Source organism: Lepidochelys olivacea (genome assembly GCF_965140295.1).
Source record: "Lepidochelys olivacea isolate rLepOli2 genome assembly, chromosome: 22".
Taxonomy (NCBI): Eukaryota; Metazoa; Chordata; order Testudines; family Cheloniidae; genus Lepidochelys; species Lepidochelys olivacea.
The window spans coordinates 12,729,026-12,751,464 of NC_140432.1; the positions used below are offsets into that span (position 1 = coordinate 12,729,026).

Genomic DNA, 22,439 nt, shown 5'->3' on the forward strand with positions numbered 1-22,439 from the left:
GGTTAATTCCATTTAATTGGCCTTTTATTGGTAGGTTCTGTGACCCAGAAGTCCAAATCCAAGATCACAAGGAGACCTTTTCACATGGAGCGATCAAGCCAGCAGATTGCCCGGCTGGGTACTACTGCCTCTCAGGAACTAAAGCTGCCAAGCAGTACCCATGCCCTGAGGGCACCTTCAGTAACCAGACTGGGCTGAGCAGTTCCAAGGACTGCAGGGCTTGCCCTGGGGGGAAATTCTGTGCAGATGCAGGTAAGGAGCAGACAGGTGGAGATTATCTTCCCTGTTCAGGCTGGGAAAATCCTGCATTTTTTCTTGGAGGGTCCAACTGAACTTGGAATGAAGACAGTAGGTCTTGATTTCATGCATGAGAGAGAAACCCCAACAGGGAATATGGCCTTAGAAACTAACCCCTGATTAGCTTGTTTGAACTGGGATACCTGTTTGCCCATTGAATATACTTATCCTTCTTTAGTCCCTCTCCTGCACTGTTGTGTGGTGATACTATGTCCTGGTAAACAGCTGTTGTGCTTCACCCCAGAAGTGGCCACATTTCAGCAGTGGGTGAAGCCATACCTGCACAGTCTTTTGCGGGATTTTTGGAGATGAAAAGTGGTCTAGATATAGAAGATTCCAATGTCATTCTAAACCTTCATCTCCGCTAGATAAATAGAGATGGGCAAAGACAAAGATGGTTTTGGTTTGGCCAGACCCAGTTGGTGAAGGATTACAAATCCTGAACCAGAGTTGGTTTGGGTCTGGGATTAATTTATCCTGTATTCTCTCTCCTTGGTCAGGTGGATGTCAGGTTCTTCATTAGCCCCATCTCTAAATGCCTCTGTGGATAAATCACAGTGTGGTGCAGGAGCAGGAGAGCACTGCATGGGGCATTAGACATTAAATTAATCTAGATGCCATGGCTTTGCCAGTTTTTGCAGCCCTAAACCTGTGAACTACATAACGCCTCTGTTTTTTGTTTTTGTCCTCCTCCTCACCAGGCCTCTTGACCCCGAGTGGTCCTTGTTTGCCCAGGTATTACTGCATTTTGAAAGCACGTGTACCTAATCCTGTTAACGATGAAACTGGAGACTTGTGCCCAGCAGGACACTTCTGCCCACTGGGTAGCAGCAGCCCAGTGCCTTGTCCCACTGGCACCTTTCTACCCCAGTCTGGGATGGCATCCCACAATGCTTGTCTGCCCTGCCCTGGGGGGAAGTTCTGCCAAGGAGAAGGGTTGGCCAGCGTTTCAGGTGAGTAGTATACATCATGGATCTGTATGTGTATGTATAAGATTCATGCCGTTGTTTTTATTCCACAGCATCACCAATCGGTAGCTAACCTAGGGTTGGATCTGGCCCATTACGATTTGTAGGACACCAGCATGCTGGGAAGGGTCATGTTCTGAATCCTGTTCCAGCTTGGATTGAATTGGAACTAAAGTTGGAAGATCCCCAGCCAGACTAAAAGCTGGAAGAGACAGAAATCTCACAAATCCTTGTGAATTTAAGAGCTGGATTTCGAGACCAAAACCCTCTAGACAAGACCAGCTAAGCCACCAACGCACTGACAGTTCTGAGATTCACGTTTCTTAGTCTTTTTCCTGAAATTCTCTGCTTTGCAGGAACCTGTTATGCTGGGTATTACTGTGATATGGAATCCACACGGCCAGACCAGAAACACTGTCCACCTGGATCCTACTGCCCCAAGGGCACTGAGTCCCCAATCCCATGTGGTGCTGGAAGCCTCAACCCACACAGTGGGAAATGGCACTTAACAGACTGTCAGCCCTGCCCAGCTGGATATTTCTGCAGTGGTATGAGTCTTCATCAGTGTTGTTTGATGTTTGGGGAGGAGAAGGTGGAGTAGCAGACAAGTGGGAGTAGATGCTCTTCCCAGCCTGCAGAATTGTCTTGACAGACATTCCAGGATCTAACCTGTTATAACTGCAGATAATCACATTAGATCAATAGCCCAATTCCTTTGGCCAGTGCGGGGTGGTTTCCTATAGGATATTTGTCCGGCCTAGTTTTACATGTCTCAAGTGATGTGTCTTCCAACACTTCCCTTGGGTGCCTCTTCCAGGCTCAGACATTTCACCATTCAGAAGGGTTTCTTGGTATGACAATGGTTTCCTTGGTTCAGCTTCATCCAGTTTCTCTTTACTACCACTTTGGGCTGGTCACACTTCCTCTGCCCCCTTGGGGTTTAAACCCTTAAAAAGCGGCTGACACTTGTTACCACGTTGCTCACATACTCAGTGCCAGAGTCATGAATGAAATATCTGGTGTGGCTCAGGAGAGTGAGGTAGCATAGGACTTTCTCAATATCATAAATAAAGATCCAACAGAAAGACAAATCTCAGTATGATCTCAGTGCCAGAGATGTCTCCCTCATAATCCAGGGACAAGAAATAGCCTGGCAGGCAGGTATTTGATACTGGTTAGCAGCCATGAGCTACTGTAAGTGAAGGATCATATTACTGCTCTGAGATAGCTACTACTGTTTGTGTGGTCTGCGCCTTCTGTCTGTCTACCCAGGCATTTATTTGTCCCCTATCACTGTAATATCTGAGCACCTCACACGCATTAACTCACTTGCCCTCCTGCACCTGGCCTCAAGATAGAGAAGGATTACTGTCCTCATTTTACAGATAGGGAACCAGGGGTGAAGTGGCTTGCCCAAGTTCACACAAGAAATTTGTGGGAGAGAAGGAAATGAAACTCAGACTTCCTTGATCCCAACTCAAAGCTGTAACCAGAACCCCATGCTTCCCCAGGACAGCTACAGCATAGCAAAGCTCTGCTTTGATTGGTGCAGTAACTGGCTTGCCTGGGTGATGCAGTAATAAGCGTCTGACTTTCTGAGGCTGGATTTTCACTGTGGAGAACATTTGTTGCCTGATTTGAACTGGGCATGTGTTGAGGTCAGGCACCAGAGCGATAGGATGGGAACCAAAAGGCTCTTCTTCCTCCATAACTGCAGGGCTAGGAAAAACTGCTGCAGAGGGACTGTGCTCTGCTGGTTACTACTGCCCACCAGGCCAGACCTCAGCCACTCCTCTCTCCTATCGCTGCCCCCGGGGCTTCTTCTGCCCTGCAGGATCTTCCATTCCCATGGCCTGTGAGAAGGGGACCCACCAGGCACAGGAAGGGAAAGAATCATGTGACATCTGCCCAGCAGGATTCTTCTGTGAACCATCCAGCAAAAGTGAGGGGGTTCTGGGGAGGGCTGTGTTTTTTTAAGTCTGTTGCTGAGGGAAGGCTGAGAACAGTGTCTTCCGGTTAAGCACAATGGGGCAAGTTCTCTGAGACACACAGGTGCAATTCCCATTGACTTCAGAGTGTCCTTATTCACTTCAGTAGGCCTCTGCCAGGTGGGCACAAATTGCATTGGTATAGAGGGGAAGGGTGGCAGGTCAGTTCCGCCACTGGGTGAAGGAGAAATACACCTGTCAGAGTGTCAAGCAGCAGGCCAGTAGGGGTGGGACAACGCTAGACATTTCTGCCATCCTCAAGCCATGAAGCTTTGCAGCCTGTCAAATATAGCAACGTAATAATGATGATGGACATTCCTGTAGCACCTTCGATTCACAGAATCCAAAGCACTCAGCAAGATTTACTTACAATGAGCATTTCACGCATTGCCCTGACTCTGCCCAGTCTTGGGAGGAAGGTGGCATCCTCTACATAATGCTCAGTGAATTTAGGACTAGAGCTGAGACATCCTGCATTTAGCTGAGCCAGCAGTGGGTCAAGAAAGGCTTAATGTTCTGGTAGGAGTTTAAAGTCAACACATAAAAACTCCCTAGTCACAAGAAAAGCAATCATGAAATCTCCAGAGCAAGTTGCCATTCTTTGTGTTCTAGGTTCTGGGATACAGACACCCAGGTTGTGCCCTGAAGGGTACTTCTGTCCACCTGGCACCAGCTTTGGTACAGAACATCCATGTCCCAGGGGTACATTTGGACCCAAGACTGGTGCCACTGGTGAATCTGACTGTGAGCCCTGCCCACCAAGTAAGTAAAGGTCTGGCACAAGTAATCTGTAGAGCATCTGAGGGAAGACTCTGGGGAAAGATGAAAGGTCAAGTTCTGCCTTCAGTTACTCCCTGCTGACTTTCTCAGCAGATACAACATAGAGGAGCTCTGGAGACCCCCCCTCACTTTGGATTTCTTTTCTGCTCATTTCAGGCATGTATTGCTCATCTACAGCACTGTCCCAGCCATCGGGGCTCTGCCACTCGGGCTATTACTGCACCTGGGGAGCCATCCACCCAGCCCCCACCAGACACAAGGTGAATGAATGCCAGGCTATGGCTTGGCTGCCCACGATGGCATCCCCAATGCAGTGATCTTGGGTTTGAACTAGGGAGTAAGGGCTTCTATCCTATTACTAATGATAACACTATAATGTTCTAGAGTAATCACTCCCCAACACTCCCGTAATGCCAATGGAAGCTGCAGTGTTTGGGATCGTTCCAGCAGAGTACTGTGATGATTCACATGCTGCGGGTGAGCTCCTTGGTATTGGGAGGCAGCTCCACTCCTGATAGATGCTGAGAAGAGTAGGCGGTGGCCTTGCTGCTGAGATGTGATGATGCCTTGGAATCAGTCCCTGCCATGTCTTTATTCCTGCACCTCTCACCTGGGTGCTGTGCTGCCTAGAAACCCACTGGCTAAGTCATGGCACAAATGTTGGCCAACATTGGACCAACCAACATGCCAGGGGCCGCTTTTAAGCCAGTCCAGTCCTGCATTGAGAGCTCCAGAGGGAGCAGACCTGCAACACTCAGCTCACATCCATGCTTTCCAGTCTTTCTGCAGCACGACCTGGGAAAGCCATGTTTCCTATGTGTTAATTTTCTCTTCCTCTCTTTTTCTCTATTTTTTGTTTCACAGGTGGAATCTGCTGGCCTACCTCTGCCTGGAAATGACATCTGCCCCCCTGGGCATTTCTGCCCCAGCGGCACAAGCCATCCTATGCCCTGCCCTCCTGGATCCTACTCCCCCTCCCTGGGCCTGGGAGCAGAGAAGCAATGCCAGCCCTGCCCAGCGGGACAGTACTGCGGCCAGGCGGGATTGTCTGATCTGTCCCAGACAGCGCCGTGTCATGCGGGGTGTGGCAATGTGGTCATTCTCCTTCTCATATTGACAAACCAAGACCTGCAGGCCTCCTTTGGAAGTAACATCAGGGAACCCAGTCACATGTCATCATTGACAAATAGGGGCACAGGACTGAGAGGACCCCGTAGATTGGTAACAGGATATAGAGCTTTTGCCTCCTAGGTCACCAGTTAGAATCCAGCCCAAATTGATGCTCATCAAATATCGTTGCCATCAGGTGGCTATTCACAGACCTATGCAAAACGCATTTGTGATAACATTCCGGTTCTGCTGGGACAGGAGTTCAAACCACAAGAGTTCAAACCACAGACTGGGTCTGAATCTCTGTTGTCCTGCACCTTGTGTGTAATCGTTTATACCAGCTGGGTGTAACTTGCAACCACACAACACCTGGTTCATTTGGTAGCCTTCTTTGCACTGGTGTAAATGACTGCACAAGATGCAGGGCCACAGAAAGTCCGGCCCAGTGACACAACTGGCCCTCTTGTTGACAATCTCCAAACAGATGTCAAGGATTAACAGAACCCCAGAGACCATACTTTTCTCACTCCTGGAGGGGTGCTAGTCCTTTCAGGTCAGTTATGAAGCCTGCACTTGGTCTGTCTGTTCTGTAGATGGTACAGAAGCCTTCAGTCTCCATGGCTGTCAATCTTATGCCTTCCACCAGCACTAAATTCAATACAGAGATGTTTAGTTTGCTACAAACTCATGATTTAGCCCAGAGATCTTTCCTTGGGCATCACAAAAGGAATGTACCATTTGTCAACACAGAACATTTTGTTTTTGTTTTCCTTTCTCCTCCTGCATTAAACTCTTCTCCCACAAGGGGGTGCAATAATCAATAAGAAGGCAACATTACAATCCAAGACTTTGCAGATGGAAAAATGCGCTTAGGCCATTGTCCATCCATCTCACAAACCTCCCTTACAGTGAGGGCCTGAAAATGCTTCATGTATTTAGTTTATTGAAGAGAAAGTTAAGAGGTGACGTGATCAGGTGACAAGCACCCACATGGGGGGAAGCTGGACCCCATTTGGTATCAGAGAGACGGCTTCTGGCAGGACAGCCTCTCTCGGGGAGATTGGGAAGTCAGTCCCCTTTTGGATTGAGGTCGTTATCCTTTAGGGCATGCTGCAGGGTCCATGTGGTCGCCTTAGCCCATAGGGAGATGGGAGAGGTTGTGGGGAATGAGGATTTAATTGGTCGAGCTTATTAAATGCTTGTTGTATTTATGTCACCACTGGGGCAGTGATATCCATAGGTAATTACTGTAGTCTGTTTGCTGTTATGAGATGTAGCTTAAAGAAGTTGTTAGGGGTGCCCAAGCTTGGAATTGGTGTTCTGTGGAGCAGTGTAGCAGAAATGTGACTCAGTAATACATAAACAAAGGTAGGGACCCAAATGAACATGGCCTGATGCTCAGTGGCTGCACCCTTACTCTGACTGAAGACAAGGGAAGCTGAGCAGTTTAGCCCTGTTCATTTAAATAAAAACTGGGGGCATGTTGTGGGCACTACGGTACATCTACACTGAGTGCTGGAGGTATATTTTTAGCACATTAGCTGGATCAGAGCTAGCGCAGGTATGTCTGCTCAAGCTGGAATTTATACCTCCAGCTCCAAGTGTAGCCATACCTTCAGTTGCAGTAGCAGAAACAAATAGATGCTTTACCAGTCATTTTCACTGAAAAGAAAAAGTCCCAAATGTGCCTAGCCCCCCACTCCCTTTCCTCCATCAGAGCAGTGCTTGGAGGCCCATGTTTCAGCTCTTTGAATTCTCTCTTCCCACTCACAGGTATGTTTGCCATGAAGGAAACTCTGCTCCCTGCCCTTCCGATGGGATTCGTGGTTACAAATGCCCCAGTGGCTTCTTCTGTCCCACTGGCACCAGACTGGAGATACCCTGTGAGCCAGGCACTTTCAGCCCTATGCCTGGAGCAAGCACCTGCCTCCCTTGTCCGGCTGGTATGGCCTGCAGACATGCTGCCACTGTGGAGCCAGTCAGCTGCCCCAGAGGTAAGGCAGCCAGCTGTACAGCAGAACAAGAGGGGAAGGTGCAGTGTGTGAGGGGGAGCCCACAGAAATGCACACAGCTCCCCTTTGCTGCTCACCCACCCCGTGCACCAGACCCAGCAGTGCCTTCCTTTCTTTTAAGGGTAGTAAATATTGTGAATGAGCCCAGGGCTCATGGGGTGGAATCCTGGCTGCTTTGAAGATAATGGGAGTTTTGCCATTAACTGTCAGTGGAGCCAGGTTTCCAAGGCAGGTGCTTTGTCTGATGAGGAGTGCCTAATTCACCTCTTTGTATTTACAGGTTATTATTGTCCAGCTCAGGCTGCAATGCCCCTGCCATGCCCTGAAGGTACCATGAACAATCTGAATGGGGCACTGTCCCCCGCTGCATGCAAATTGTGTCCAGTGGGGAGGTACTGCAGAGGGGATGCTAACTGGGAACCAGATGGTAAGTTGTCCTGGTAGACCCAGGGCCACCAGGCACTGGAGGTCCTTGAGGCTTACACCTGCTTCATGTGGGGAGGGCAGGGAGTGGGGATTTCTGGATGAGGCCAGGAGGTGGTGGAGATTCCTAAAAGATCAGAGGAAGGGAGTTAAAGGAACCCTCCAAACCCCTCCCTCTCTCTTACTCTCATTCACTTCCTCGCTCTGTCATTCTGTTAATCAAGTTTTTGTGTAAAGGGATTTGAATCTGTCATCTCGAGTCCTTTAGCTTCCCCCTCCCAATTCCTTTTCTTGTCCCCCTTCTCTCTCTCCTTTCTTCCTGCTCTCTCTCTCTTTTCCTACTCTTTTCTACCCATCTCTCTTTTCTGTCTAGCCCCCCCAGTGCTCTCTCCTTCTCTGCCGTCTCCTCAGCTCATCTCTGTCTCTCTCTCTAGCACAGAGCAATTAAGATGATGCCAAGATGCAAAGGTTTGAGTTATGAAGGAAGAGAGGAAAAACTGAGCTCATTCCAGAGGACATTGTCACAAGGGGAACCAGGAGATGAAAGAAAGGCCTGGGGGCGTCTTTGTGAATGTCTGCAGGGGAGGATGTAGAGACTGGGGGAGGGGAGGTCAGGCGAGAATAGAAGGGTCCAGGAAGTGAGAAGATGGAGGTGGGGACATAGGGGAGCCCCTGATGGATGCTATCTGTAGAGGAGACAGTAGAAAGCTGCTTTTGTCCTGGCCCAGCTTCCTAGTTCTGGAGCTGGGGTAGGTTCTTCCCCTGACCTCGCTGGAACTAAGTGCCATGGGCTGAACCCTGAGCAGCCTCTTTTTCCCAATGGCAGGTCTGTGTTCAGCTGGATATTACTGCTCAGGAGGAGCTGCCGATGCCATCCCACACAGGACACCCAGGCTCCCACTCAATGGGCCCTGTCCACCTGGACACTACTGTCCGGAGGGCACTCAGTTCCCAGTCGCCTGCCCAGTGGGCACCCTGAATAATGCCACAGGTGAGTGCGGCTCCCCTCATGAATTTCTCCTGGGATCCACAGAGCAGTGGGGCCTAATTTTGACTTGCACAGCATACGGTAACAAATATGTAGCTACCTGGGAACATTATGCTGGTCACAATGCTGGACACCAGGGCCGCTAAGAAAATCCAGGACAACACCAGAGATGCAACTCAGACCTGTCAGCTACAAAAGCACAGGCCCCTGTCACTTGAATTAAGGGACATTCTCCCTTAGTGGTCAGCAGTGTAGTGCCTATGACACACAGTAGGGCAGTTCTGTTTCCAGCCAGTTGGGACAGTGGTGTGCATCCTGGCCAGCTGATTGCAATACAATTATCATAGCAAATACAACACTGATGTTACTGTGATTCAGATGGGCTCTTCCTCCCCCATCTGCATTCCCCTGTAACTCTAGCTCTCCCCACCCCTCAACCCAGGTGGCTCCTCCCAGGACAGCTGTGTGCCATGCTATCCTGGATTCTTCTGTGCTAGCATCGGTCTGAGCTCACCTACAGGACCCTGTGCTGCGGGTTTCTACTGCCCAGCGAACTTCAGCTCCTTCAGCCCCACCGCATTCCTCTGCCCCAAGGTACTGTCCTCTGACTGGGGGTTGAGTCTCCATACCCATTCAGTCTTTGGCACCTCTGCCAGGATTGCCCGCTGGTGACAGCCAACAGTGCCAGTTAACATTAAGATAAAGAGTTTCCAGCTTTCATGTGAAGAGAAGCTGCAGAGGCCACAGGCCTCTGTTAAGTCAAGTTAAGTCAAAAGGAGTTAAGTCAAGAGGAGTTTTGCCACAGGCTTCAGCAGCTCCAGTAGTTGGCCCTACAAACAGACCCTGAATTTGTTTGGATCTCTGTGCATTTCTCTTCCTTCTGTTTCTGATTCCTAGGGTCACTTCTGTTCCTCTGGGTCTGTCCACCCAGCCCCATGCCCCACTGGGGAATACCAGCCAAACAGGGGTTCTGAGTCCTGCATTCCTTGCCAACCAGGCTTCTACTGCCAAGAGGCAGTTGCAGGAGACCCCCAACCCTGCCCTCCACACACCTACTGTCCTGAAGGTATGTATGGGATAGTCCTTCACACACACAGCAGTACACACTAGCTCATACTGCTCTCCTGGCCTGGCTGTATAGCAAGTGCCCAGTATATGCCCTTCCCCGTCACACTGCGACTGCTACTTCCCCTTCCATTCCTTGTCCCTTCTCTGCTGGGTATATGTCTTCCCTTTGGCCCTATGTCAGTGCGTCTCACTCCAAACAAGGAGGGATTCTTCTAAAGGCTGGGGAATGGGGGAGCAGAAGTGGAGTAAACCTTGGGCCATACTTACTTTTGCCTTGTACCGGGTGGAATCATTTACATCTGTGTGATCTGGATGTAAAACATTATCCAATCACAATGCACTCCCTCCGCACTAGTGTGAATGACCAGGTGGCAGGCAGGCAAGAATCAGGCCCCTTATGCATACCTTCCTCCAACCTGGGGTGGGACGGGGAACAGGGGAGAGAAGAAGTTGTGTAAGTATGTGTGAGACGACAAGGCGAGAGCAGGTATGGGGGAACTGCCCTGGGGCGTGAACAGACAGGTAGGCACCAAGCAGAGCCCTTCTTCATTTGGTGATGCCTTGAGTTCAGGGTGCAGAGATTTGCTCTTAAGGGCTCTGCAATGCCCTCTGCACTGATCAGACCCTGATAACCTGGAGTAATTCCATGCCAGCACAGAGCATGTGAATAATTATGCCCTGTGAGTGACAGCATGCTGGTGATGTGGCTGGTTTTGTCACCCTGAGACATGGGACAATTCAAAAGAGTATAGTTACTGCAAATAATGGGCTTCCTGAATGACAGAAGTACTGTAAAGCATTTCAAGGCCCTCTCTGGCTTTATATTTACTCTCATGTTTCTGTGTTAGGTACACTGGTTCCTGCTCCGTGTCCTGATGGCACATTCACCCCTCCAGACATGACTGGCCTCAGGGAGGAGAGAGAATGTCTGTCCTGTTCACCCGGTCACTACTGCAGGTCCTTATTCTGGCTGTTGCCTCTGTAGTTTCAGTTGAAGTTGGTATTCTTCCTCCCTGCCCTAAATAGTTGGGCTGTATTGTTGTGCATGGTTGAGCAGCTACTTTGTTCCACCCCAGAGGTGGCTGTACTTCAGTAGGTAGTGAAGTGACCCCAGTATACATACTGAAACCTTTATTCCAGCCCAGATTGTGCCACTGAGAGCTGTGTGGAGGGAGCCCTCCACCTTTGCCTCTACACTGTCCTGCTTTGGATACTGTCTCCAGTTTCCTGAGACTCTCTCCTTGTTCTTGTGCTACAAGAGAGGGAGACCATAAGCGCCGGGTCTCCCTTCTGTAGACCATTTGTTATTTTATAGACATTTATCATGTCGTGATAGACATTACTAGAAAATTCAGGAACACCCTTTGGCCTTTCCTCAAGCAAACTGAGGACTTAGCTGGGACAGTCTGCTGGTTTCATTCAGTCTTGGAGTATGGAAAAGTGCTTAAAGTAGTTTCTGCAGATTATTTCTGCTCCCAGAAAGCAAGTGAAAATGATTCTGCTTAGCACTTCACTGACTCTTTATATGAACGTTAGCTATTTAGTGCTCAATAGCCTCATGGTGGGGGGGGTCTATCGCGATGGGCCCCAGGCACAAATTTTGTAGGCAGAAGTGAACTTCGCAAACCATTGGCAGTTTTGGGCTGCCATGTTTGAGTTCAGGCCCATTTCTCTAGGATAGTAAACATCGTCACCCCATCGTATAGAGGGGATGGTCGACTGGGGCAGAGAGAGGTGACGGGTAACGTTTTTAAAGGCATCAGAGCAACTTAGAAGCCTGAGACCCATTTTGAAAAGTGACTGTCACTTGGGAGCCTGGGTCTCACTGAATGTCCTTGTCAATTATACCTGAAGTGACTTGTCTAAGGTCACGGAAAGGGCCTGTGTCTGAGCCAGCATTCCAGCTCAGGAGCCCACCTCCCCTCTAATTTCTGCCTTTATCAAATGGGGGCCCAGTACCGCAGTCCACCTGCGCCTTTTATGGCTATAAAGTCCTCAGTTTGCCAGCAATGGGTACGTTGCAGGCAGGGTCCAACATATGAGCTAGTGTTTGCCTTCAGCACATCTCCACCAGCTTCCCATGTAAATTCCCACTGCTCTCTTCTACACCAGGGGCGGGCGGCTGGAGGGGAAGTGTGCTGCTGGGTACTTCTGCCAGGCCGGGAGTTCTGAGTCTACTCCCCAGGGCCATGACTTTTCCTGGAGCTCCCTGACTGAATGCCGCTGGGGGCAAGTGTGTGCGGGTCTCTGCCCAGCAGGTGAGTGAGAATCACAGTGGTATGTAAAGTGTACAGTAGATATCTGGTTTTAACCAGCCAGGGACTCTGAATGAGCAAGTGTCTGATATCTCTGCATGACCTGTTCTGACCCCTGCTTTGAAGGTGCCATCAGTTTAGGATGAGTAAAGGGGATCTTTATCTGTATTGAAAGTGCTGCATTCATTAGTGCCTCCTCATCAGCTCCTTCCATTTCCCTGATTTCTGAACAAAGACATACCTGACCAAAAATCCCAGATCCAAGCAATCCTGGTGCCCAAACCCAGAGCCCATCTGAACTCTGTGTCTCAGCCCCAGTCCAGCTCCAATGCCTCTTGTCCTAATAAGTGCTGCCCTAAGGGGCTGAGCAAGCTGTCTGCATGCTGGTCCCTGTTCTGTGCTGAATTCAGAACAAGAGCCTTGAGTCCTAAGCTCTGATCTCCTACGTGATAATTCATCATGCTTTGCTCCTTGGTGTCAAAAGGGGACATTGAATTAGTGTTTTGCATGGTTAGTTTTGGCTTTATCACCCCCAAACCATCCACCCTGGGCTGGAGATCGGGTCCCAGAGTGTGGGCCCTTCTGACTCAGCTGCCAGGAGAGATAACCAGCCCTCTGGCCTTAGCTTTATGTTGGAGCGGGACTCCTGGGGCTCTGGACTCTGCCCACTGTCAGTTCTCTCCTCTGACTTGTCAGGTAATGCTAAGGTCAGGAGGTGGTTGATGGAACGTAATGATGCCAGTGTCTGCTGGTGCAAATTCACAGAGCTGGATTGTTGGCCTGGCAAGCTCTGAATGTGACTGTTGTGGCTCTTTGTGCGAACAGCTCACCCAAAGCCCTGCAGCTGCTAATGCAGTGTCAGAGGGAGATAGCCACTGAGTCACCTTGCCCATCAGAAAGAACATTTTTTTGTTTCTCCCTTAGGTTTCTACTGCAAGGAAGGCTCCGAGGTGCCCACACCATGCCCCCCCAACACCATTGGAGCTGCCCCAGGGGCGAGGCGGAGAGAGGACTGCCTGCCCTGTCCACCTGGCCACTGGTGTAAAGCAGGTTGGGACTCGGGAGACACTGGGAATAACTGATTATGTGTCACAGAGGAAAGTGTGTGTGTGAGATCAGTGAGCCAGTCAAGTGGGTACTGATGTAGGGGTCTGGAAAATGAAACACAGGAAGCTTGGACAAATCCATGGTCCATCCAGTAAGGTACCCTGTCTTCATCAGTGAGTGACCAGTGCTGGATACTGCAGAGGAAAGAATAAATACATACTTTATGCACCTTATACTTTTATTATTACTATTAATTTGTATTATTTTATGAAGCTCTGTAAATGTAAGCAGGGCTTTATAATCTAGGCAGTGGTTCTCAACCAGGGGCACACATACCCCTGGGGGTACTCAGAGGTCTTCCAGGGGGTACATCAACTCATCGAGATATTGGCCTAGTTTTACAACAGGCTACATAAAAAGCACTAGCAAAGTCAGTACAAACTAAAATTTCATAGAGACAATGACTTGTTTATACTGCTCTATATTACTATACACTGAAATGTAAGTACAATATTTATATTCCAAGGGATTTATTTTATAATAATATGGTAAAAATGAGAAAGTAAGCTATTTTTTTCAGTCATAATGTGCTGTGACACTTTTGTATTTTTATGTCTGATTTTGTAAGCAAGCAGTATATAAGTGAGGGATAACTTAGGGGTACACAAGACAAACCAGACTCCAGAAAGGGGTACAGTCATCTGGACAGGTTGAGAGTCATTGGTCTAGAGAAGGGCCCCAAACCAAATTCAATCTCCAGTTCCCCTGTGCTCTGTAGTTCTAGTCTTCCAGAGAGGGGTGCTGTCTGTGGCTGGATTCTTTCCGTGTAGGTGTTTGAATAGGATCCAATGAGAGATGCCCAGCAGGAGGCTTGGGAAGAAGGTTCTGGCTTGAGAGTGAGAGTACCTCTGCTGATGCTCCTGTTTTCTGTTTGTTCAGGGGATCCAGTGAGCTACCCATGCCCCCCTGGACACTACTGTGGCGGCGTGAATCTCACCGACCCCGTCACTCTCTTGGCACCTCAGCAATGCCCCGAGCACACTTACCGCCCAGCCCCAGGGGCACAGAGCCTGGCAGATTGCCAACCTTGCCCCCCAGGTTATCTCTGCCAAACACCAGGTGAGCTGCCAGCCAAGGGCCAAATATTGCTGCTGTTGAAGTCAGATGCAAATCTCCCATTGCAGTGGGATCAATCCCTGAGACAGGAGGGGGTGGAAATTCCAGGGTCTGCTGTATGAGCCACTCATGTTCACGGAGGCGGTAGAACCTGGGCAGCTTGCCACCCTTTCCCTTCACAGCCCTTCTTTTCATTGTCTCTTCACCAGGCCTTACCAGTTTTGAGGACTACCCCTGCCCCCCTGGATATTGGTGCCCAGGTAAAGGGGACAGGTTTTTATGCCCACCTGGTACCTTCAGGACCCAGCCTGGTGCAGCATCTTTGGAAGAGTGTGACCCCTGCTCTCCTGGCTGCTATTGCCCGGACCCAGCAGAGACGGGGCTGCCCAATGTCCAAGGAGCTCTTTGCCAACCTGGCTACGAGTGCCCACCAGGTGACATGCCCAGGCTTCTTGTTTTTTGTCCTTTTTTGCCAAGCACAACACTGAGCACAATGGCTCCTGATTGTAGCAGGCAGTGATGACCCTGTGATCGCTTCCCTGCAGTGAGCTTCATGAGTGCCGCTCACCCTGAGGTGACATTGTGGGCAGGCTGAGCATCCCAAGGCCCTTCCTGGTTATCACCCCCAGAATCCCATCCAGAGTTTTGCTGCGATTGTGACACCCAAGTAGAATGAGCTGGGACTGGAGAAGAGCAGGTGCCTTGCAGCAGCCAAACATGAGCCAGTCCCTTTCTGTGTTAAAGTTTAAGTCAATAGGCAAGTTGATGGATTTCCAGCAAATGGGTCTGTGTCCGTCAGTGAACAAGGTGGGGCATATAGGGATGGTACTTTCCTCCCTGGCGCTATAGACCACAGAATTTCCCCCCACTTCTTGTCAATGGCATATTTTTTCCATTGATGGTAATTCACGTTAGGAGCTCTTACGTCTTGTTCAGTGTTATCCCTCCATCGGTTCCTTGGCTGGCCATGAGGTTGGGCACCATAAGGATGTCCGTCCGTGAAACGCTGAGCTGATCTGTCCTCCATCATCCTAACCACATGTCTTGCCCACTGAATGATCACAGGGTTTAAATATCCCCCCTCCCCCATCTCCTTCTGCTGCTCCCTGGGAACGTCACATTATCACCAGTTCTTATGTCCCCGTCAGGTTCAGTGAATCCAACCATATGCAGGGGTGGCTCCTATTGTGGGCTCCACACAGGGGTCCCTTCCATGTGTCCAGGTGGATATTATTGTCCGGAAGGATCATCCAAGTACAACACCGCTGAGCAGCTGTGAGTATGGAGCATTCTTGGTGAAGGGTCCTAGCAGCTCTGTATACTCTGAAATCCACCTGCTGTAAAATCAGAAGGTTTTAGTCACAACCTTCATGCATTTTGCAAACATTTCAAAAATATTTTCCGTCATAATCGCAGATTTTGAAATAGTAGGACGTAAACTATTGGGGCCAGTTAGGGTGATCCTCAATTTGTAGCAGTCAGCCTGAGGTTGGGGAGGGGAATGGGGCAGGGAGAAAGAATTTGGCCTGATGAGACCCCTTTTAAATTTGCACTGAGCTAACCTCTGAATTTTTATTTTCATTGTTTTGGAAATTCATTCTGGGAAGCTGTAAAATGTAGATTTGCATGTCTACATGGTATCAGCATACACATGCAAAACAGAGTTTGCGTATGAGCCATGACTCTGTAATCCAGAACTGTGTGCTTAGAAATGTCTGAGCATTTCCAAGGGTGCCAATTTAAATGGTGCTTTTGCAAATTTAGTATGATGTGTTATTTTCACATCCAGTCCAGTATTGCTAGTGCAGAAGGTCATTCTGAATATATCTGTGCAAAGCATCACTCTCCATGTAGTTCTAGGGTTTAGACAGCTGTCGGTGCATTGGCAGCTGCTTTCAGGGAACTGTGTTATGGTGAAACTCTGTTTATAGTGTAGTGAGAGAAGCTTCACTGCATTTGAATGGACTTTCACTGATTATATAAAGACACTTCACTCCATTTGAAGCAGGTTCCATTCTATCACTTTTCTTAAAATGTAGCAATTATCTTCTCCCAGGTAGGCATTTAACTGCTGCCTTCCCAGGGGATTATCTCCTCCCTCTCCTCCTCTTCATTGCCTGTATCCTAGGATGCTGTGAAGACTTGTTCCCTTCCAGCCTGGCCACCAGGAGTTGCAGCCAAGTGCTTTTCCCATTCACCTTGCTTCCTGCCTTTGTCTCTCCCTTTAGGTGTGTGTTCCCCTATTACTGCCCCCCAGGCAGTGCACATCCACTGCTCTGCAAGGGAGGATACACAGCCCTGAATGTGACCGGCCCAAGGGACTCCTTTGAGAAATGCTGCAGGATTTGCGATCCGGGCACCTACCGTAGTGACTCCCTCATCAGCCCATCCTGCGAGCCCTGCCCATCAGGCTTCAGTTGCCCACAAGGTAAATGAGCAGGGATTCCATGGAATAGAAAGCTGGGGTGATATAGGGGACATGGCTGTCTGTCTGGGTTGTGGGAGGCCTGGTATATTACAAGGGATCCCGCTGTGAATCTGGGTGTTAGAGGGCACTCAGGACTTGCCAAGTGACACTGTTGGCTTTCAGAGGAGAGGAAGACTCATCTTTCAAAGAGCTGATGGCAGGTTTCCACTGGGATCCTTTGTTAAGCAAGCTGGGCACATTAGTTACTTGTGCAGGGCATGGAGAGCCTCACGCATACACCACACTGGGTGCCACTGGCTCCATCTGAGTTGAATAATTTCATCCCCTTGACTGTCTCCAGCATTGCACTGGGCTGGGTCCTTCCCATTCTGTTCAGTGTTTCCCCAGTGGAGGGGACAGCAGTCTCTGTGTCTGAAATGCCCCCGTTGCTTTCCCCAGGCAGTGCAAGTTATCTCCAGCAGCCCTGCCCCAGGGGGTATTACTGCCCTCTCCGGGCACCTGCACCCATGCCCTGCCCCCCAGGGACCCACGGGAACAGCAGCTTGGCAAAGCAGCCCAAGGAATGCCATGCCTGTCCTGCCGGCTCCTTCAACCACCTCTATGCTCAGACAGGGTGTTTCCCCTGCGGGAGCTCTTCCTTCTCACAGCCAGGTGAGTCACGCCCTGTGTAGGGGAAGCTGGCTTGCTTGCTTAGAGAGTGGTGGTAAAACACCAAACCGTTGGCCTCTGTGCTTATTATGAATGACTTCCTCAACCAGGAACACGACAGCCAACTGGGGCCTCTGTGATGCTCTGTGTTTGCCTCCCATCCCCAATGGCCCCCTGGTCTGTCCTCCAGCTGAGACTGAGTGCACGGCCTTCAAACCTGCCTCCTGCCCCACACAAACTGTGGAAGCTGAGGGGATTTAGTCCCATGGGGTACAAGTGGGAGGGAAGAATAGATAACAGTCTGGGGTCTGCCGTGCGGCATAACTCTAGCATTTCAAGTCACCCCTAGTGGGGTGGGACCGGCGATCCACAGAGCCCTCAGCTGGCCCCATCCTGACCCAGATGGTTCAATCGACAAGTTAAAAGAGGGCTTGTCTATCTGTCACTTCTGAAAACCCCCAACTGGGCCCCTCCTGCCGCTCAGTGCAAACGATCCTGCCACAAGAACTTTTCTGATGATGGAGTTGAGACTGCATATGGCAGCTGAATCAAGCTGTCCCTCCACCCCCCGCCACATAGCTGTATCAGCCTTCCAAGGATAAAGTGACTGCGCACTTGGGCATGTCAATAACATCACAGATATGGCATGAAGCCATGGGGAACAGATGACATGGGAAGAGTTCCCTTTTTGTGGGCACAGTTTGTTCCACAAAAGATGCTCCCTTCCATTGATTTGAAACCTAATTCCATGACACTGTTGCTGCTGTCTCCAAAGGGGCTAGCAGCTGTAGCTGCCATGGGCTGAACCGGGCTTTTCAGGAGTCAGATGGCTCTTGTGTCTGCCAAGCAGGGTACGTTTACTATGATGAGAGAGGCAAGAAAAATTCTGACACCAACAGTGACCAAGACTGCCAGCCTCAGGTAAGATTGCTGCAGCACAGCCCTTGTGCCCACTGAAACTGAATGGCTCAGGGGATGGGTAATGTAACACATGGGAGGATGGTGCAGTGGTTAGAACACAAACTTGGGACTCAACAGTCTGGGATCAATTCCCTGCTCTGCCACAAAATCCCTCTGTGACCCTGGACAAGTCTCTCTGTGCCTCACTTTCCACTCTGTGAAATGGGGATAATACTTCTCTCCCTTCCCAGGGTGTTGTGAGGTGCTTATGTACTATGGTAACAGAGGCCAGATCTATGGGACTTATGTCTCTGGGGTTGTCATTATGGCACCTTTCAATTAGAGCTGGTCGGAGAACTGTAATGGAAGTGAAATCGTTCTTATTCTTCCTCCCTGTGTTCTGACCAGTGTTTTTTGTAACAGTGTTAACTGGGTAAGAGGTTACCCTTCCAATGCTGGAGTTTGGCTGTTGGATGGGGTGGAGACAGTTCAAATGGTGCCATGGCCATGGTGTAACTGCTTGACCCTATCTCACATGTGTGTGCTCATGTTGTTTTTGCAGGTGGAGGAGCGCTGTGCTCCTGGGGAAGTCCGTCTGGCATCCACACGCAAATGCATTTCCCCCGAACTATATGACTGCTCTCCCTTCTGTGGTATGCTGGGCGGAGAACTCAGTGCAGAGTTGGGCATGTAAGTCTCACTCCACCTTCCTATTATGAAAACTCTGGCTAGCTCAGAATATCGGTGATGGCTTATGTAGCCAGTTACTTCACACTCAGTTCATAGTTTGAATCTGTCCCAGATTAGTTGTGGATGAAAGTGGTGTGACTCTTGTGTGGGCTGTGTGAAACAAGGTGATGTCCTCAGCCCATTTCCTAACTGTAGAAGAGCCCACATCACAGCTGGCCTCTTTGTAGGAAAGTTCAGTAGTGGGCCCAATTGTTGAATGGATCATGGAGAGTGAACTCCAATCAGTCCCACCCTAGAGGGGGCTGGGGAGATGGGGGCAGTGTCTCTCCCTGGCAGGGCTGAATGGGTATGAAAACTTTCCCTTTGCAGGACTTTTTCTGTGGCTAAATATTGGCCTTGGGTCTCCAGCTCCATTCACTAACACTGACTTCACTCTGCTAAATGAAGAACCATAAATACAAGGCATTCACATTTTCAAAAGTAACTAATAATATGGGTGCCCAACTAGAGACCTCTGAAAGGGCCCTGATCTTCAGGGGGCGAGTGAGCAGCACTTTGAGCTGTCTTAAGTTGAGCTCTGAAAATCTTTGGTCACTTTTGAAAATTAAGACCAAAACTGATGATGAATTCAGAGTTCACTCCTCATTCATCCTTTTAATAGAGATGCTTCATTTTTGGTCTAAATCTCTTTCATGGTTTCAGGTAGAGGCTCTTGAATATAGAAGTCAGTCATTATCTGTAGGACATTATCCTTTTCTGTGTGGGTGAACTACTGTACCTCAAAAACTCCTCCAGAGAGTAAAAAAGTAGATTGCATAGAAACGTAGCGGGAGAGCACTGAATCACTATGTGCGTTACTCTCAGCAAAAAGTCTGGAAGGGATACAAACCTTATGCTTCAGGACTTAAACTAATGTCTATGAGAGACCAGGATGAGACACAGGTCAGAGGGCAGCTTATCCCGTGTCTGCCTGCTGCGGGGTTCCTATGAAGCACCTGGTACTAGCCACTGTCGGAGATACTGCAGTAGATGGACCTTGCATGTGATCAACCCTGGCAATCCCTGTTTTCCATTTTTACAGAACTGACCACTTGACTGTACAGATTATAGAATAATGGAGCTGGTCTGACCATCTACATCTTGCAGCTGCTTTCCCAGTGACTGTAAGTAACCAAGACACTTTCTCTCCTTGGCAAGGTGTCGTTGTGAGCAGTACATCTCTGCCGAAGAGCTGTGCGACCGAGAGTGCTTGCTGAACACCCCACAGATCTCTCTGAGCCTTGGCATCCATTCAGAGCTCCTCCTGAGTGTTGAAGAAGGAGAGGACAGAGTGAGTAGAGACAGGCTGGGCCCTGCTCCCCAGGTGATGTGAGGCTGGAGAGAGCTAATAGATTGCAGCCAGGTAAGGGGATTGTGCTGGGTTTGAAGGCAGGGTGTTGGTGTAATGTGGAGGAGCCAGACTGTGCACAGAAAGGAGGAAGTGGCTCCATATTGTTCAGAGGACATGGAATACGGCGTAGGTGAGAGGATGATGAATCCTTGTTGAATGGTAGTGACTGAATGTTGGGGGGAAGAATCACTAAGACAGATATAGGCAGATTAATTAAAGGTAGAGGTGGCCCTGGGACATGGGAGGTAGCCTGATTCCAATATTAATAGTATCACTGGTAATTCTCTGTCCTCCTGAGGCCCTGCTCTGTTTTGCAGGAGGTGACAAACATTCTGGGCCCAGATGAACATGTGCAGAAGAGCCAGCAGGTGCATTTGGTTCTGTTTGGCTCCACTGGGGTATTTGGTTTCATTATTTCCAGCACAGACATGCTGGATACATTCCTCACAGGTGAGACATGAAAACTCAGGAAAGATGAAGAGTCAGCAAATGGACTTAAGTTTCCTATGAGCTACATGGGGCAGAGGGAATTTGTTTTCAAATGCTCCACATTACACAAGGGAGTCCTCATTTTACAGGAAATCTTGAATGTGGCCCTGTGTTCAGAGGGACATGAATTGGCTGCACTTTCAAACCCCTCGGGCACCTGGGAATTAAGTAGTTGATAGTTATGAGATCACTCCAGCCTTCCAAGAAACTAGTGGAAGATTCTTTATCTTCACAGATCAATGCACTGACGAGAAAGGGCCTGATGCTCCTCTCCCACCGGCAGATGTTTGATTTCAGTTGGGTCAGTCCTGGTTGACACTGGTCACAGTGAGAGCAGAGTTGGGCCCCAGAGTAGGGTGACCAGACAGCAACTGTGAAAAAACAGGACAGGGGGTGAGGGGTAATAGGCACCTATATCAGAAAAAGTCCCCAAAAAAATGGGACATCTGGTCACCCTACCCAAAAGCAGAAAGATGGGAGGGAAGTGGCTTTACATTGTCGAGGGGTAGATGCTGTCTTATGCTGCCTCTTTGGCATGTGCTTTCCTGGCAATGCTCCCACTCCTACCCTCTTTTTCTCCACTGCCTGCCCCAGGAGACTTTTGGTTGGATCTGCCATTGCAGAGAGTTTGGCGCAGTGAGCAGACTGTCTCCTACAAGGACACCCATCCCTTACCCTGCATCCCCAACCCTATTGTGTGTTTGAATGTGGGAGATGCCATCCTTTTCCAGCTCACCATCCATACCCGCAGTGAGTCTTGTCGTGTGGATTCGTATGCTATCTACTCGTCTGTCTAATCATCCTATGTGCCTAGACCCACCACGTGTATGACTGTTTACCAAACTATGGGCTGGTACTGCATGCCTGCATCTCTTCTACATGTCCCCTGCCTTTTTACCTTTAGACACCCCTGACTGCAGGGGACTCCTGGGTTCTATTCGAGATTCTGCCACTGGCTCACTTTGTGGCCATGGATATGTCACTTAAATATTGTTTTAATTTTCCTGTCTGTACAATGTGGATAAAAGTACCCCCCCACCCCCGATTGTGAGGCTTCGCTAGTGTGTGTGTGTAAAGCATTGTGAGACCCTCAATGCTGTAACGTGCAAAGTATTATCATTAAATGGTGTAATACCCCTTGGGTCCCACGCATTGCTCAGTACAGTGCAGCTTGATTGCATCCATCCTAACCAAGTGGCTCAGAATTGCTAACTCTGTGCTGCTCGTTCCCAGACCGCACTTCCAGCCACTACCCCATCTATCAGAAGGAGCATCTGTACAACAGCAATCCTGGCTGGGATTTTGGTCATTTCCGAAGACTGGACCACCTTATTCGGGAGACTCACCTCAACATCTCCAGGTAACTCCTAATGCTAATGTGGACGGGAACTTAAGACTGAGTGATGTTGTTATGATGAGATATGTTGTACGTTTCCCTTCTTCCTGGAGGAGGGTGGTTCCTTCAGTGAAAGGTTAGGTCTGTGGCAAGGAGCAGCATGTGGAAATCCAGGACTGAGGGTCTGATGCACCGATACAGCACTGAGGGTCTGATGCAGGGTCTTTCCGTGGAAAGACCTCCCATTGACTTCAGTGAGCTTTGCATCAGGCTCTGAATGAGAATGGACATTAAGTCCTCCCAAGAATGGTTCTTCCAGATAAGGCATTTAGCTTTCGGGCTGGAGAAGCTAGTGACTAGATCCTAACACTAAAGGCAGTTGGATCTGCCTGTATTTCCTCCTTCTCTCCTTCAGGTTTGCCCATGTTTTCCTAGATCCTGGGAGATATGTTTTCAGGGATAGCACCATCCAGGAACGTATCTTGATCGTGGTTGTGAACGAGGAG

General features: G+C 49.4%; 2 long non-coding RNA genes across 2 annotated transcripts; both read left to right on the forward strand.

Moving 5' to 3' along the window:
• The first annotated feature begins 7,052 nt into the window (after window positions 1–7,052).
• LOC311511459 lies at window positions 7,053–8,536 on the forward strand. Its single transcript, XR_014709293.1, has 3 exons — window positions 7,053–7,137; window positions 7,436–7,582; window positions 8,405–8,536. It is a non-coding gene; the product is annotated as an uncharacterized lncRNA (long non-coding RNA).
• A 12,729-nt stretch (window positions 8,537–21,265) lies between these two features.
• On the forward strand, window positions 21,266–22,433 carry LOC311511429. The gene is made up of 3 exons (XR_014709281.1): window positions 21,266–21,347; window positions 21,831–21,957; window positions 22,349–22,433. It is a non-coding gene; the product is annotated as an uncharacterized lncRNA (long non-coding RNA).
• Window positions 22,434–22,439: the final 6 nt, after the last annotated feature.